At 42.2% G+C, this 11,182-nt stretch overlaps 1 long non-coding RNA gene across 1 annotated transcript; it reads left to right on the top strand.

Annotated features, from left to right (window-relative positions):
• Positions 1 to 1,066: 1,066 nt before the first annotated feature.
• Positions 1,067 to 8,929, top strand: LOC120552525. Its single transcript, XR_005638024.1, has 3 exons — positions 1,067 to 1,342; positions 8,012 to 8,079; positions 8,184 to 8,929. It is a non-coding gene; the product is annotated as an uncharacterized LOC120552525 (long non-coding RNA).
• Positions 8,930 to 11,182: the final 2,253 nt, after the last annotated feature.

Here is an 11,182-nt window from a genome sequence, read left to right as displayed (position 1 = left end):
TTTCTTTAACACATGCATCACTCGGATTGTTGTGTTGGAGCTGCTGCAGTGAAGGATTGCAGAATAAAGCAAAGACGGGTTTACTGTTGCCGGAGGCGCTGTGTGTGTGTGTGTGTTTGGGGGGGAGGGGGGGTCTAAATGGGAATGCTTCTGTGCAAATGTATGTGTAAGCATGTGAGTGTTCATCTCCGAAAGATAACAGCTGTGCTGCCAGGAGAGAGAGAGAAAGAGAGAGAGAGAGAGAGAGAGAGAGAGAGTGAGAGGAGGAGGAGGAGAAGGGGAGAGAGAGGAGGAGAGAGAAAGAGGTAGAGAAAGAGAGAGAGAGAAGACTCCCACAGGTGCCTCTGGGTGCCTAATAGTCTGAGAGATTCTGTCACAAAATATTGCCTCCACTGTTCTGCAGGGGAGCTTTAGGGAGATTGCATGGGTGGAGGAAGATGAGGTGGGGCGAGGATGAGGAGACAGAGGTTTGAGTCTAACTCTTTCTTTGTGGCTCTCAGTCTCTTCCTGGACCAATGAGGCACTGAGGCTCATTCCATGTAAGGCTCTGTGTAATAAGACTGAGTCCCTGCTGGTACACCAGGCCTTTCTTAGGGACACTTTGAGGAGTCGTACACAAACTGTCTTGCCTGCTTGCTGCCACCATTAGGCCAACGATTCTTTCATTTATCTCTGCTGTGTGAAGCTTTCAAAAACATTGTTTCCCTTTTCAATCATGGAAGACGCAGTGCTCAGGTGCCCACGTCACATTTCTTTTTAGTGTGGAAAACTTTGACTTTATTATATCCCAACACACAAAGTATAAATCACAACACAAACAACAGAAAACAATAATGACTTTTGATTGATTTCGTCTTCATCGTTGGTACTAAGCTGTCGTTGCTACAGTACCTTTTGTGCTGTACTGTTTCAGGTGTCATGTCATAATCCAGCTGTTAGTTTATTGGCCGCCGGGCTGGGGTGGGTGTGGCTTACACTCACAAAGAGGAAGTGAAGCAGAGGGAGCGGGGGCTCAGAATGAGAACACGTGTTGCGGTGCTGCTCAGTGAGAGACTGCTGAAGAGGATTGTGTTTTCTGACTCGTCGTAACGTTTCCCCACGGAGTTTGTGTTACTGTTATGTCCACGTTTTGAATGTCAAACAAATGAACTGTCAACTGAGTCTGAAGGCTGTTCACCGCTGCACCGACTCATTAACTGATGAGTTAATGAGGAGCGAGCTGGCCCGCAAAACGGAGAGGGACGCAGGGCCCAGAGTAATGGACGAAGGTAGACCTCAAATCCTCAACTCCAGTCTGGCGGTCTAGAGTTGCTCCAAACCTGTCATCTAACGCCATCAGCAGGTCCGAATTTTACTTTTGTCTAATACTTTGGTTTATGACTTATGTTAGCATTTAGCTACAGCTTCATTGAGATAGAGCTGCTAACATAGGAATAGGAGTTGGTCCAAAGAAATAAACCGTTGATGGCGTGAGCTCTCCTTTCGGGTGCCATTAAACATTAGAGGAGCTCCAGTCAAAGTTCAATGATAAAAACATGATGGAAACATGACAGTTCTGTTTGTTTCATGTATTATGTTTTCTTCTCTTCAGTGGAAGCTTGATAGACATTTAAGTCACATATATACATATATATGCTACCATTTATTCGCTACTTCAGTTTGTCACATTTAGCTTTTACCAACACACCAATGTTTCCAAATCTTGTTTGCGATATTTTAAGTAGCATTTTCGGCATTTCAAACCTTGGGCTTTTTTATGCACAATTTAAAAAAGCAATGCTGGACTCGGACTAAAGCAGAAATATTTTTCCAAAACTGTTATACTTTCTTGGGGTTGTAAGATCTTCTTGGAGTTGTGTGACCAATTGTACTAATGTACTGTACAATTGTACAGTACATTAGTATACAAGGCTGTATTAGGGCATGGACACATGCTGCATTTTTTGCCCCCTCAATTCTATTGTTGTCAATGTAGTTTGGAATGTGCGCTCGAAAACCAGAGCAACACCATCGCAGCATGCAAGCGTTTCCAAGTGCCGATTTTTCAAGACGGCTGCACCCTGTCATAAACAAAGTTCCAATTTTGGAATGCAGCAACTTAATGTGGTGAGGAACAACAAATCACAGCCAGTAGATATCTGTCACTGCAGGGCTAACCAGAGCGTTACCATCTGTCCTATGGACAATCTTTCAATATACACTCAAAAACGACGGCTAGAAAAAGATCAGCCCCGAACATGGGATTTCTGGTAAGCAGGCTGCTATTTTATGTTGGATGGAGATGTTATATGTCAACGATACGGTTAGCTGGTAATGGTTGCTTAGCAACATCAGGCGCAGCCTGCCTCTGCGCCCTTGAAAGTTGGCACAAGAGTAATCACGCAGCGCCCGACCTCAGGTTTTCCAGGCGGTAAAAGACGACAAGTGTTTGTCTTTAGCAACAGGTCTACTGCTCCCTGAAAGCCCCACATTACTGTCAACTGTTTTGCACCAGTTCATTAGAAAATTTGTTGAATATGTAACACTACTCTATACAACAATATGAACTGTCATGATAAGTCTTGTCTTGGAGATGGTCCCAAGTTACTGCATTGACTTCTAATATATATCTTGAGATATGAGCGACGTCGAATTATTACAACTAACTTTGTTTATGTTTTTGGTATTGAGTATAATTGGGGTTTTGATATTTGTTTACTGATATTTTAGATTTGTAATTTTATTAATTTTATATCTGCACTGTTTCTTTTACTCTTTCCTACTTTGTAGGGTTAGGGTTACAACAATGTATCTTCACTTCAGGGTTCGTACGGGTGCTTGAAATCCTTGAAAATGCTTGAATTTTGATGTTGTGTTTTCAACGTTTGAAAAGTGCTTGAATTTTGGATAAAATGCTTGAAATTGTAACTGTATTTCTTTCACAACAAATACCGAACTTACTTAATAGTTTGTTTATTAAATGGAGAAATGAAATGTTGGAGAGCCTAAAATTAAACCTGCTCGCTGTGTAACTGCGATCTGCCAACACGCCGAGACCCGCTCTAGGAAACACAATTTTGGCTGTTTATAGTATTATGCCTTTTAATGTGACAAAAACACAAAATAATAATTTTTACTATGTATTGGTATATATTTTACAGTGGTGTAAGGTGCTGGAAAAAGCTTTAAAATGGACCATGAAAGTGCTTGAAAAGTGCTTGAATGTGACCTTGGAAAAGGTGTACGAACCCTGTCACCTATCTTAAAATAATAAAATGAGCAAACATTAAAGTTTGGCCATTTTTTTTACTGCATGTCAGTCAAATGCTGCTAAACCCCTGTGTTGTCCCTCCTATAGAGGAGAGCCTCCACACTGTGCTGAGGTGAAGCAGGGTGTGGGTAATGAAAAGCTCTGGACTGCTGCTGACTTCCACCTACATCCAGCATGGCAACATCAACCATTCCTATCTCTCTTTCAGTCTGTGCCTCTCCCTCCCTCTAGCCTTCAGATGGATCAATGAGTGCAAATGAGATGAACAACAGCAATTTCCTTTTATCTAGCCTGGATAGCATGTATCAATCACCCAGCAGGCAGCACACTTCATATCTCGTCACGTTGCATCCACAGTGCAGCCCGCTGATGCCCAATAAGCTGCAGTGATCACAGCTAATGGAGGCAGTTAGAGACTATGCAGCAGATCTATGTTCACTAAAATATTCAACAACTGGATTTTCCTCTGAAGCCTTAAATCAGCTGTGTAGCTGAAACCCAAAAATGTCTCAAGGCTCTTTGGTTAGGAAATTGTTTCCATTTAGAACCACAATGGCTCAAAAACTCTCTAAGGATGTGCTGGTATAATTTAGGTAAAATAGATCTGAGGTCTGTTTGATTAAAACAATAAAAATACCATCTGGTTGTTTTGGGTTAGGAATATAACAAGCAGCAACAGAAACACTGGTGAATTATCTGAACAGATAACATGGCCGGCAATTTAACATAAAAAATTGAAGTTTACAATATACCGGAAAGGTTTGGTGTTAGTGTTTGTAAAGTAAATCCTACTACGCCAGCTGTGTGCTAGGTTGTAGTGATGGCCAAATAAAGCTTCATGAAGCATTGTTTTTATTTTCTGAGCCCTGCTTTCTCTAATGGGCTCAACAAATGCAACTAATGGTTTATAAAACTTCATTTGGACATCACTACTAGATTCTGAGGTAGACCAAAAAAACAGCAGGAAAAACAATCTCTGCATGCAAATCTTGGGCTCAGAGGCTCGTCATCTTTAAATAACAGTATATAGTATAGTTTACACTATAAACTACGCTGTAAACTTTACAGCGGTTTACTAAGTACATTTTAATGACTTAATATATAACATATATATAATTTAACAAAGTCAAGCTCAAGTCAAGTCATTAAAGGGCTTCACAATCTCTACAACAATTCAATTCAATTCAATTTTATTTATAGTATCAAATCATAACACTAGTTATCTCAAGACACTTTACAGATAGAGTAGGTCTAGACCACACTCTATAATTTTCCAAGCCCCAACAATGACAGTAATTCCCCCAAGAGCAAGCAGTGCGACAGTGAAGAGGAAAAACTCCCTCTTGGGAAGAAACCTCGGACAGACCCAGGCTCTTGGTAGGCGGTGTCTGACGGTGCCGGTTGGGGATGTGATGAACAGTGGCAATAATAGTCACATTAATAATGGAACAGTGACTTCAAATGGTAGTCGTAGTAGTTCATGTCATATCAGTGCGCTGCAGGGCGTTACAGGATGTAGCGTGGCCCAGCAGAGCATGGACGTAGCAGGAAGCAGCAGGGTTCAGCAGGACGCAGCATGACATTGCAGGCCACCGCAGAGCTTAGCAGGGAGTGCAGCAGGACCACGGCGACAGCTGCAACCAAGATCTTGGTGCCAACGTTCTCCAAGGAAATACGCTGGGTGAAAAAAACATAAGGACTCCGCGGAGTAAACTCCCCAGAAGCTAAGATTAATAACAAGCATTTCTGGGACGGGATGCACACAAATGGTAATAGAAAGGGAGAGGAGAGAGCAGCTCAGTGTGTCAAAGGAAGGAAGTCCCCCGGCAGTCTAGAATTATATCAGCGTAACTAAGAGAGACAGGTCATAAGGACAAACGAACAAAACAAACAACAGCCTCTATCCTTAGACCCTCGAATTGGATGAGGAACAAGCTGCCAATCTGCCACAGCTCATTGTAGAGAGGGTGAGGAGGATTATCCAAGACAGCTTTGATTTTGTCCCTGGTCCTCCTCTCTGCCACTGCCTGGACACTGTCCAGTTCCAACCTGGATCACCTAGCTGGCCTCCCTTAACAGCTTGTTGAGACTGCTGACCTCCAAGCCTGGATGCCACTACCCCAGCACAGCACTCTTTCAGCTAAAGCTAATCTAAGGCCTAGGCAAAAATATCGCGATATGTTAAAACGCACTTTCCTAATCGCAAAGGCTGCGATTTGGTCACGTGATTCGCAAAAGCAAATCAGTCTGCACTCCGCAGAGAAAGCATCAACTTAGCACGCTAACTCTACGCCGTACCTTGAGCAGATTTCTGTCATTCAAACAACTCTGGGTTGTAGTTTAAAACTTTTACAGCCATTTTAATAAAATGAAGGGTTTTATTCTGGCTCAAGTCCATACATGCAGTTAATGGATACAGGCACGCAGAACTGAAGGCTCGGTTAGCAACGATTAGCTCTGATTAGCAGTTAGCTCCAGTTAGCTAGCTCCAGTTATAAAGATATGGAGTGGAGGAGACTGCCGTGGGGAGGGGTAACAACCAGACTCTGATAAATGACGTCCGGGGAGCTTTCACAGCAGCGTGGCCGCGATGTTTCAACAGTTTTGTTAGTACAGTTAATCCCACGACAAGACCAGCGGCAGCATGCTACTACTAACATTACGATAGCCTCTCTGTCTCTGAGTGCAACGTTGACGCTTTCATGCACGCGGCACACAACTTCATGAGGGGAGGGAGGGGCTGGAGGCAGCTCCTCTGTGTGCGCTGTAAAACAAAACATTGTATATACTGTATATACTATATTTTTACTTAAGTTCAAATACAGCGTTTAAAAAGTGCAATCCACATGTTTACATATGTTTTACAGTAAATAAAATATATATATATATATATATATATATATATATATATATATATAAATAATGAATACTACTAAGTGTGGTAAAGCCACATATTTGTCATTCATATAAATTCATGCATCACCTAATTTCATCATCACATACAGGCCTCCAGTAAAGAACAGTTTGTTTAATCTATCTAATCGTGTGTTGTTCATACTATACAATGATTTATTGCTTGTCTTTGTTGAATAATACAGAAGACAAAGAGCTAAAAAAATCGCAATTAGATTATTTTCAAAAATTGTTCAGCCCTGGCCTCAATAAAAGATGGACTTGAAAAATGTGAACCTATCCTTTAAGGCGGTAGAGAAATTTCCAGTTTCCCAGCTCTGTTGATGCTTCACAAAAGCAGCAATGTTACCACGTTAGCTCAACTGATCACACATACTGTTCCTGGACTTGTTCTGTTTCTACAGTGTGTTGTGTTTCACAGTTGCATTTCAAAACTCCAACAGTGAGATAGAAGGACATTTTGGGACCATGGCACAGCTATTTTGTCATGAGTGGGAATAAATGTGTGCATGTGACGTGTTTTGGCTTGATAGCAGTGTTTCTGCACTGAAGCTGCTGACAGACTAGTGTGCTAGCATTCAACATTATTATGTTTGCCAACAAAACATTCCACATTTTATTCAGAGAGGGAAAGCCTCGAAAACTTTCTCACAAACACAACATAGTACTTGATTACTATTGCTAAAAACTGTTCAGGATGGCAGACGTCCCAGATCTGTCTCCTGACCAAATGTGAATAAAGTGATCTTTGCACTGGGAGCTTCGTCCACCACATATCAGCCAAATCTCTTCCAACTTTCTGAGATATCTTGCTAATGAGCAGACAGACAGACAGCCACAAAACCCAACATCCTTCCAACTTCAGTGTTGAAGATTGAATTGAATTCAAATGAATAAAAATGTATTCTGGAAAACTGCATACTATCAGATCAATCCACCGGGACTGGGTCTGAATTTTAATATAATATCGGCCCTATATAAATCTGCAAACCACTTTATCGGTGTAACACAGAGTGGACTGGCTGTTCTCCCTTCCACCTCCCTCCCAGCATCAGAAACAGCTTTCAGTGGCAGTAGTGGGTAGAGAGCAGTCTGTATATATGTATATATGACAGATCACAGGCATTGCTAAATAGGAAACAGAAGGCCCATTTGGGGTTCACCCAAAGGTCTGCCGCATCCCGCTGCCACAGCAATGCATTTATTCTAAAATGGCTGCCGGTTATTTGTGCATTACTGGCCTACTTTGAGCGATACCATTCTCAGTTTATGTGGAAGAGGCGGGGGACGGCGAACCATCCGTCATAGCTCCTAAAAGTCACAGAGTGAGAAATGATAGAGTGTTCCCAGAACATTGTTCAAACCCCCAAAAAGGCCAACCCCTCCATAACTGCTCTATAAAAAAGCGGTGAAGCTGGTAACCCATCTGTCTCTCTCTGTGACAGGAATTAGATGGTAAGATAAACAGCATACAGAGGACAGCTGACATTTCAGAAAACTGAGAAAATTGTAAAAATAAGGGCACTGAGCCCCCTGCAAAAGGCCACTCAGTTAAACTAAGCATTTGTTTATTTGGCTGTATGAAAACCTATTTGTTTTCCCTTCAAAAGCTACGGATGGAGGTCAGCGTGTGCAGCATAGACACGATACTGTTTAAAACCCTGGCAGGGAATTAATCTCCAAGGTTAAAACAGCTCTGGTATACTTCTAGTAAAGTGAGTCTCTGGACTCCATATAAAGCTGCTCCAAACTCTTCTGTCAATGAAAACACACTATGTGAAAATTGATCGTAGGCAATGTTAATTCTTCAAATATTTAACTTTTCTTCCTCTCACTTTTAATTTGTAGGATGATTACAGGAGCCTCTCCAAAAAAAAAACAGAAAGAAAACCGAGTCCAAACACTTCAGTTCCCAGGTAATCCAATATTTGAGTGATCCGGATGTCAAGCTTGGAAAAATAAAAAAAAGTATGTATAGGGAAGTAATAAGTAAGTATTTTCTCGTTTATTTCGTATACAGGTCGCGATTTTCGAACGTGACCATTTCACGAACTGCCATGACACTGGGCTGCTCTGGGGGACGCAACAACGGGGAAATGAAACACCACACACTGGCGACAACAACGAGACGGACCGCCACACACGAACGATGCGATCCCCGGGCGCAGGGACACGATCCGTCGTCTCTGTGGCACGCAACAACGGGGACATGAAACGCCACATGTCGGACACAACAACAGGACGGTTGTGGTTAGGAAAAGAACAATAAACAATGACATCACATAATATTGGTATATACTAAAGGTGTGGCGAACCCAAAGGTAATTATCACAGACTTTGCAACTCTGTAGCAGCAGCAGACCCAGTCAGAGACGAGCTGGGGAACACAGCGGAGCATTCAGCAGCCAAAGAGACAAAGATTTCCTCAGGAGCTGCTGGAGACATCTTAAAGAGAGATAATATTTGACTGACATTAATCAGGAGGACACCAACACCACTTCAAATAAATGCTAATGTTGCTCTGTGACATAATATATGTGACATATGGTGATATTATTATGTCATTGTTGAGTTTACCGCTTGTTGCTGCTTGGTAAAGCCAAAGTAAACAGAGAATGTTGTTGACCAGCGCTGAGAGAGCAGTTATCCAGGATTGTGTTACGATCCTGTGTGATACAACTGTGTTGTAGAAAGACATTAAATGAAACTTGATGTTGTATCATCATCAAATGCATTTTCCATTCAGTCTGAAGGTGGCTGTAGAACGATCTCAAAAAATAGAAAAACAAAGTGAAAAGTTGATGTGGTCTTTCATATGTCAACTCCGTTTATAACTACATTCAACACTTGTTTTCACTGACTTGTCACTGTTGATTCCTCCTAAACAGGCTGTAGATAGAAATTATCATGGGTCAGCAACTATCACTATCACATCAGCCAGGATGAGAACGTGTCGAGACGTGGTCAGTGTCTGGAACCAGCTAACTGCACAGTCCAAGGAGCTATAGTTTAGTCGAGTAATAATCAGTCAGGTGAGACAGGGAGGACAGCCAATAAGGCTCTTCCGTCTGCCAGCTGATTAGGTGTTGCTGCCTCATTAATCACAAACAGCAGCTTTGGCGCACAGTAATTAATGAATGTATTTTAATCAAATCAAAACAAAATGGTCTGTTATTTGGAGAGGAGTGTGGCTGCTAGTTATGGGCTGAGACCGGTCTTGGAAAGCTTTAATTGAGATATTAGCGGTGTCTGACTGAACCAGATGTGTTGAAAGAAGTTAGAGATGACTGGCGTCACACAGAGCTGGCTCACAGACTTCTTCATTAACACACTTCCACTCACAGAGGAAGTTAGGCCTGAGTGGCAGTGTTTACCAGAGGCTACTAATGTGCACTAATCCAACCCACATGGTTCTGCTGGCAACATGGCATGTATATAATCCAAGCATATTTCATATGTTAGTTAATCCAGTGAAAATAATTTGGCAGCTCCGAAAACACACAAAGGTTTCCAGTCTGCCTTCAGTCCAGCAAAGGACAACATCCTTTGTCAAACATCAGATAGGCTTCGTCAGGCATTGCATTGTGTGTGTGTGTGTGTGTGTGTGTTTGCGTGTGTTTTCACCAGTGGAGTGATATGTTTCCCTCCCTCCAATGCAACCTTTATCTTCCTCTTAAAATTGCACATAAACAGCGCTCCCTGAAAAGCAGTGGAACTGTCTCTCAATATGCAAAACTGTGTTCACAGGCCCCTTTATGGCTGCCCTGTGATGTATTTTTGAGATATGCAAATATGACATTTCGCTTCTGTGATTGCTCTTCAAACCCTGCTCTCCCTCCCTTCTCTCTCAGTCAGTGAGAGGTGAGACATCACCTGTTACAGCAGATTGCAGCATCTGTTGGTACAACAAAAAATAAATGTACTGTCACTGTCCCTTTTTCATTTGCTGACGCCTTCGGTTTTCATTTTCATCTAAGAAATTCAAAAAAATACTCTTTTCACTGAAGTACCAGGATTATAGAGGAGTAGAATGGTTAAAATAGATTTTCACCCAAATTTGATGTTCTTACACATCACATGAGAAAGTTATAGTGGTGCTATCTACTATTCACAAACGTTTATTAAAAAAACGGGTTGCCGCCTCGGGATCCCCCAGTCGGAGCTGGTTAATGAGGCTCGGGAAAGGGAAGTTTGGGGTCCCCTGCTGGAGCTGCTCCCCCCGTGACCCGACACCGGATAAGCGGACGAAAATGAGTGGATGGATGGATGGGTTGCCCCTGTGGTGAGGACAGCAAAACACGGTTATGTAATTAAAACATTCAAGACGATAATGTCACAATCTGCTTATGAGTGATGTGCATGACACGCTAAAAGAGTGCCGTTCATTGAACGGGCTAAAATTTTTGGTGAACTGAATAATTCAGTTTGTTCACTCTTGCGACAGTCAACGACACTCACACAGTGTTTCAGGGCACCCAAAGTGATAATAAACACAGTAGATGCTAGATCGCACCCGATGGCACAAGCATACTGCGCTGGTGTCAACACTTGGGCTTCAACACCATTAAAAAGAGTTTGAACATTTTAGTGTTTGAGTATTTTAGCAGCACTGTCTACCCACATGCCTATCTGCATGGGATTTAGCATCGACCTCACAACATTGGACATGGCTAGTGCTAATGGAAATCCAGACGACAACACAGCCACCAGTTGCCGTTCATGTGGGCATTTGAAGGACTTTTGAAGAAATCAGTACAGATTCAAATGGAAAATATCTCACATTTCTGTACAAGAACGAACCTCAGGCAGATCGACAACGGATTGAAAATGTCACAGCGTTTTAAGAAACGGAAAAAATTGACTTAAACTAGTCTATCTTTTTGAACAAAGTTTACAGTCCCAAAATGCCCATATGAACGGCAACTGGCGGCTGTGTTGTCGTCTGGATTTCCATTAGCACTAGCCATGCCAATGCGAACTGAACTGAACTTTGAGCTTGCTCTTGTGAAGTGTGAATTT

This window comes from Perca fluviatilis, chromosome 22, assembly GCF_010015445.1.
Source record: "Perca fluviatilis chromosome 22, GENO_Pfluv_1.0, whole genome shotgun sequence".
NCBI classification, from domain to species: Eukaryota; Metazoa; Chordata; class Actinopteri; order Perciformes; family Percidae; genus Perca; species Perca fluviatilis.
This window is presented reverse-complemented; position numbering and strand designations above follow the sequence as displayed.